Source organism: Pteropus alecto, unplaced genomic scaffold, assembly GCF_000325575.1.
Source record: "Pteropus alecto unplaced genomic scaffold, ASM32557v1 scaffold63, whole genome shotgun sequence".
In the NCBI taxonomy this organism is placed as follows: domain Eukaryota; kingdom Metazoa; phylum Chordata; class Mammalia; order Chiroptera; family Pteropodidae; genus Pteropus; species Pteropus alecto.
In genome coordinates this window covers 6403082-6409353 of record NW_006434897.1, presented here as the reverse complement: position 1 = coordinate 6409353, position 6272 = coordinate 6403082, and the positions used below count along the sequence as shown (strand labels likewise).

Here is a 6272-nt window from a genome sequence, read left to right as displayed (position 1 = left end):
TGACACACAGAGATCTTGGGGGACACAGTCTATGTTATTGAACATCTACTGTTACCATCAAAGGAGAGAATCCTGGAGAAGGAGGCTGAAGAACAACATATCTCAACCCTAGTAAGAGAACAGAAAAGCCAGTAATAAGTGTGCTGGTTGATCATTTACCTATTACCCTTGGTTTCGAATCTATCCTATGTTTTGTTCTATGGTACTGCATACTATTTGCCAAAGGGCATCTCGTTAGGTTCTGTCAATAATAGGAGTTACTAACACAGGACTCGAAGGCAGAGAAAGGGAGAATGAATTAATTCTTTCCCTGTTTTCGTTCTATTCCTGATAGTAGTGCCCCAGCCAGGACATTTCACCACAGCAGCAGCCATTGGTTACAGCCTCTACCTGCCTTGAGCATTCCCAGAACTACTCCATTGTTCCTGCTCACCATGACCTTTGGCAGTTGGGCAAGCCTCCCATAAAAAATTCTGAGTTACAACTACATGACACATTCTCTTAAGCTTCTATGTATTGATAACCCCCAACCTCTTCCTTGTGTTTCGCCACGTTTAAATGTGGTAGCTTTTTTCCACAGTTATCACCATGTTACCTCAGCATTCCCTGTTTGCTCATTCAGACTTTCAACACCTGTTTAATTAATTCATGTATTAAATTCTCTCTGTTGAAATACCTAGTTTGGTTGCTCTATTCCTCTATAGATCCTAACCAAGAAAATTCTCGGGTTGGTTGGCAATGTTTTTGAATGCAGGCTAGATTCCATGCCAGTGTGAGATAGAATCCCATAGCATTCAGAGGTATCATGGTAAATTAAATTATGAGCACCTGTTTGTGACAAAGTGCCTGTTAAGTACCTTGAGAGATAAAGTGGTTGTTGCACTTCACAACTGTAAAGTGATGGTAACGATAACTAAAAGCTGTGAAGATGGAGGGCATTTCTCATTGCATTGGAGAGCTTTACAGGAAGAAGACAATAAGATTGGTGCTTTATACTATCCATTTAAATCACAAAGAACCAGAGAGCTTCTATGGCACACCTAATAGAATCACTTATTCCTTATAACCATGAAGACAAGCCTGCTTAAAATAAGACCCAACATTTAATTGTGCAGTTTGAAAAAAACTGAATGTAAGTTGAACTTACAGATTCATTAACTGAAAGAGTATTGTTTGAAAAAGATTGAGACCCTGAGATTTGGAATGGGAACACATGGGTAACTAAAATAATGCTCAGCATCCCGAACACATTAGTTTTTCTAAGTCTTCTTTGCTAGCAAAAGCTTTCGTTCCTTCCATGTCTGAGGAAACTAGCTCTGCCTGGCTTGAACACCATCTCATAAACTTACTGAGGCAGTAGCATGGTCACAAAGTGCGATATACCTCAAGTCCCACGCAAACTACCCATTATTGTCTCTAATCTATATTTAGTGTCAGATCTCTGCAGGTTTAGGGGAAATAAGAATGAAGCCTAACCAGGAAAAAGATAGTTTATACTTCAAAATAATTGCAATACTTTACTAATTTATATCACCAAAATCTTTAGGAAATATATGTGATAATGAATTCTAACAGCATTAAGTCATAGAGAAAAGAATATAATTTTTGATCATACTTAGTGATTGATATGGATACACTTATCACAGATTTTGGATTTAATGTGGCGGCTCCAGTAGTGTAAGCAGTTCTAGCAGTTTAGTTTAAACTAAAACATTGACTTGACAGTAGCCTATACCAATAAAGTTGGTTTTCTTCAGTATAGTATAGAGGAAGGAATCTGGGTCTTAAGAGGACATGGATTTGGAAGTAGATTTATGTGCAATTGTACACCAAAACTCAATTTTTTGAGAGGGCCCAAACGAAGAATAAAACCACAACGTCTTTTATGATATTAGAAATCACACAGCATCACTTCCAAATCAGTATTGATCATACTGATTAAACTGATTTTGTGAGAGGAAACTGTAGAGGGACATGAATACCAGAAAGCAAAAAAATCTTTGAAAGTCACCTTGGAGACTGGCTACTAGGATTTGTTTGTGAATTTGACTTTAAAATAATGAAAATACTCTAAATAACTATGATATGATGAGAAATTAAAATGACATAGAAATGTCTTGAAATCCGAAGTTAAATTTTAAATATTTAGATATTCTAATTATTTATTGGATCACTGGTATAACCAAAAAGAGTATTTCAAATGACTAAACACAAAATTTAGCTGTATATTCCTAGACATGTCCTAAATACAAAGAGAATTGAAAATAATTTCAAAATACTTTCTATAATCATATTGGTGGTAGTGCCGACAGTGTTTTTCTGATAGTGTTTGTCTGGTAGTACTGATAGTGTTAGGTGCATATTATAGAACAGAGCCAATGAGTAATTATATTGGAGTCTTTGGGAACATGAATTTTCTGTGTTGCTTGATAGGAGATACTGATACAACATCAGTGATACAACATCATATACAATTCTAACTCGGTACTAAATCTGAATTCAAAGAGTGTCAATAAACTCATTAACTATTGTTTGTTCATTTGTTAATTTTTCCACTGAAAACACCTAGAAACTATGATGAGCCTACTTGCATGATGCCACTAGTGCTCAAATTATAGTCTCAAAATATAATTTCTCATACAAAGGAATCAGAGACTCCTTTAAGAAATGTCTGATTCCAGTTCTGGAGAAGAAAATGTGCAAGATGAGTGTGGAACATTTTGTCAACCATAAAGAGGAAGACTTCAAAGACAGCTGAGGTTTAATTAAAAGGACTCAGTAGCCAACTTGAAGCCTCTTCTTCTGGCCAGTGAATTAAAATACATCAAATATGATTAAAACCATAGGTCATTGATGAAGAAAAAGAAAAAAACAGAAAGGGGGAAAAAGGGGAAAACATAGAAAAGTCATCGTTTACCTTTGGAAGATGCAGGGTCACCAATTCATTATTTTGAAAACTGATTAATACAAAAAGAATTAAACACTTATCCACCTTTTTTTTGATACCAGCTGTATCCCAGGGTAATCAAATATGGCTGAGAAGTTTCTTTTCGTAATTATGGTCTAGCTAATAAGTGAAGGAGATATAGAATCGCTATTTTATAGTCATTCATCCATTAATGGATTTAGATCATTAATAGATTTAGAAAGAGAAGCATCAGGGTTTCCAGATGGAAATAAACAAAACTACTTCTGAGGTATTTTTTGCAAAAAAATCAGGTTCATAACTCTAACTCCCATTTTTCAGGAAATACAAGAATCAGAGAAACATGATTTCACAGCAAAATTCAAACTTTTGTTAAGCTAAATAAGTGATTTCGTTTCTTTAAAATGTAAATTGCAAGGGAAATAAAATAATTTAATATTTGTAAATTGAGAGCTTAAAAGATGCATCTACCAACTACAATGTGCAAAACTTGATTTAAACACTTTTGTGACACAACTGGCAATATTCAAACATGGACTATGGAATATCCTAATATTAAGAAGGAATTATTATTTTTTAATGTGATAATGGTATGATATTTTTTAAAAATTTTATCTGCTATATGTATGTCCCAAATATTTATAGATAAAATAATATAGATAAAATCATAGATTTCCTTCAAAATGAATTCTAGGAAGGTGAATGTGCATATAAATGAAACAAAGCTGGCTTTGAGTTGATCATTGTTGAGTTTGCATTAACGGGCATATGACATTAAATTGTAAATTTTTTTACTTTTATGTTTAAATTTGGATTTTTTCAAATATAATTTGCATTAAAATATAATTTTTAATTAAAATACAAATCTATGTCTGTTAGATTTTTTTCTATAAGGTCATTAAAAATATGACTTTTAATATTGAGAGTATGTCTATGGCCATGCTGCCCTCAACAAGCCGGATCCCATCTGATCTCGGAAGCTAAGCAGGCTTGGGCCTGCTTAGTACTTGAATGGGAGACCACCTAGGAAGATCAGATGCCATAGGCATAAAAAATAAAAAAATAAGGGATTGTAAGCTGACAAGGTCCTTGCAATCTGTGAGGTTGCTTCACCTAAAAATAATATGTGTATATATATATTAATAGTTATATCATCATATCTTATATAGACCCACATTAGTATATGTTTTTTCTCTGGCAACTCCTATGATTAAAATATGTACCACTTGATCTGTTTTTTTCCCCTGGCATTTCAGACACCGACAATCTTACAGGTTAGCACATGGCTTTATGCCCAGGCTTTAAGACATGAGGCCAGAGCTAACAATAAAATTAATGACTAAGCACTGTCTATTATTTACCTTCAGTTAGATGCTCAAATGGACTTTGAATTCAACAATTAACCAAATTATACTTGGCTACAGATAGTCTCTTAATTTTATAGCTTATTGACTTTGATAGTCATAAGAGAGCATGGTTTGTAGAGTGAATTGATATAGGTAAGGACAAAGTGATTGGATTAGTACCTTATTATCCTTGCATCTCCAGTTCTTTGCATTTGCCTGGCACACAGCAAATGATGAATAAATTTTGATTTACGATGGAAGGAAAGAAGAGAGATTGAGGGAAAAGAAATAGAGAAAGAGAGGCAGGGAGAATTCAAAGCTGTACCGTTTATCTTTTCTGCTACAATGCTTTATAAAAAGAACCACAAAAATGCAGTCCCATACAATAAACTTTCAATGCCCAAGTGCCTGGGTTGCTTTCTAGTTGGATCTGTTGAACTTTGCTACATTCACTCTGCTGGCATTGAGCTTGCCTAGGCAAAACTCAGATGGGACGCCTGGCTCTGACCAGGCACAGTGATAGCAGCAATTCAATTAAAAAAGCAAGCTCATTTGTTTAAGCACTTTTTCAGCTTCAACTTGGTCTTGTTTGCTACATCCTACTGACCCAAATAAGCAACATGGCCAGTCCTGGAACACTAAATGTCAGCTGACAAAGACCATGGATACATGAAACAGAGAAGAATTGAAGTTTTTTTTTGGGGGGGAGGTGGGGGATTGGGGGTTATCTATCACAAAAAAATAAAAATATTAAATATATAATATGCAGATTGGAACTCGAATATTGCTTTTTTTCCTTGTCTTTTTCTAACCTCTAAACAAACATCATTAAAATTGTGGCACCAATTAAATCAATTAACTTTGATTTTTATGTTCAGTCGAAGCTTTTATATCATTTTCTATTAATTAAACAATCATTTATTGAGCTTAACCTCTTTGCAAACATCTTTTTAAATCATTATCTTTTTAGTACATAACTACTTGATAAATATTTATTAAACTAGCAGTTTTGGTCACAGATTCTTTGTCTACCTCAGGACCTTTCCTGATCCCCTATCGAAGAGGTAATATATATGAAATAAGGGTTATCCTTTTTCTCCACTCTTGATGTTTCCTTGCATGTAGAGGCAGCCCCCATTTTCTAATATTTTTTATCCATATTCCGTCGCAGGTGGAATGGTGTTTCTAATTAGTAAGCATTGGAGGAGAAACTGGGCACTTGTAATTTCATCTTTCTGTTTCTCTTTCTCATAGAACAGACCCTGCTCCTCTAGAAAGTCTCATCACTATGGCAAGTATCCCACCTAATTTGATTTTGAATATTAAGAAGCCCATTTGTCTTCAGATATAAGCCAAGTCCTCTAATATTAACTATATCAATAAAAGAGATATTTTGATTTCTATTTACTTGATTCTGATTCAGAACTTGTGTGTGGAAAATGCATGCTATTTATGACTCTCTGCCTCTAAAACACCTTCAACAAGTCATATTTTATTATTCTCTAGTGATATATTCTACTTGTGATTAGAGGGTTGATAGTCGTATAGATTTAGCATAATCCATAGGAAAATATGTTGCCCAGAACACATAATCTGTGACCTCATCAAAAGTTTTTCCAGGAAGGCAATGCATACACAAACATTTGAGAGAAAGTGAAAAATATAATGAATTATCTGTTCTATAAAATGCTTAATATTCAGAACTAGAGAATATTAAAATGGCTGCCTTTTTTGTGTTTCTTACAATGTCAAATTTTGTCTACAGAGCTTAATTCAAAGTCACTTTCAGACTGAAATTTTAATAACCTCCACTTCTGATAACATAGTTCTTTTTATTTCCCAAATGTTCTACTAACTTTAGTTTTGTACAATGTATTTTTACAAGTATATTTCCAAACCAGTTGTATAATATTAAAAAATCAAAGAAGGCTAGCTAATCTTGCAAATAAAGATGCTTCATATAAGTATTTAAAGTAACATCAGCCCTTCTCCATGCTTGA

At 34.0% G+C, this 6272-nt stretch overlaps 1 pseudogene; it reads left to right on the top strand.

Moving 5' to 3' along the window:
- Positions 1-3855: 3855 nt before the first annotated feature.
- LOC112478970 lies at positions 3856-3974 on the top strand (annotated as a pseudogene).
- Positions 3975-6272: the final 2298 nt, after the last annotated feature.